Below are 1,106 nucleotides of genomic sequence, written 5' to 3'. Positions count from 1 at the left end.
CCCTTACTCAATAAATCCTCTAGCTGCTTCTTCAGCTCTGCCATCTCTGCTGGAGCCATCCTGTAAGGAGCCTTGGATAATGGCATCGTCCCTGGTTCCAGTTCAATGGTGAAAGGATCCGACCGAGATGGTGGTACTCCCTGCAAAGACTGAAACACATCCTCAAACTCCTCCACTACCGGAATACCGCTAACCGTAGACTTCCCCACTGACTCTGGCATAGATATAGTAACCAAATAAGCCTCACGGCCCTTCTCGATCATCTTCCCAGCCTGAATGGCTGAGATCACGAGACTCCCTGAAGTCGGTCTANCTTAGAATAAACCAGAATATCGTCGATGAAAATGATGACAGATACATCTAGAAACTCCTGAAACACACTGTTCATCAATCTCATCACCGCTGCTGGTGCGTTAGTCAACCCGAAAGGCATCACCACAAACTCATAGTGCCCATACCTCGTCCTGAAAGCAGTCTTCCTCACATCTGCCTCATCTATTGGTATCTGATGATAAGCCGATGCCATATCTACCTTAAAGAACCAAGTAGCACCCCTCAACTGATCCAACAACTCATCGATCCTAGGAAGAGGGTACTTGTTCTTCACAGTGACCCGGTTCAAGCCCCGATAATCAATACATAACCTGAAACTTCCATCCTTCTTCTTCACAAACAACACCGGCGCTCCCCACGGTGATACACTAGGACGGATGAATCCCTTACTCAACAGATCTTCTAGCTGCTTCTTCAGCTCTGCCATCTCTGCTGGAGCCATCCTGTAAGGAGCCTTGGATAACGGCATCGTCCCTGGTTCAGTTCAATGGTGAAAGGATCCGACCGAGATGGTGGTACTCCCTGCAAAGACTGAAACACATCCTCAAACTCCTCCACTACCGGAATACCGCTAACCGTAGACTTCCCCACTGACTCTGGCATAGATATAGTAACCAAATAAGCCTCACGGCCCTTCTCGATCATCTTCCCAGCCTGAATGGCTGAGATCACGAGACTCCCCGAAGTCGGTCTACTACCCTGAAAAACCAACTTCCCTCCTGGACGCTCAAACTCCACTCTACCCCGATAGCAATCCAAATGCACCATATGCC

The sequence above is a fragment of the Camelina sativa genome, chromosome 5 (genome assembly GCF_000633955.1).
Source record: "Camelina sativa cultivar DH55 chromosome 5, Cs, whole genome shotgun sequence".
In the NCBI taxonomy this organism is placed as follows: domain Eukaryota; kingdom Viridiplantae; phylum Streptophyta; class Magnoliopsida; order Brassicales; family Brassicaceae; genus Camelina; species Camelina sativa.
The sequence above is the reverse complement of the archived record's forward strand: the minus strand, read 5'-3'. Positions refer to the sequence as shown.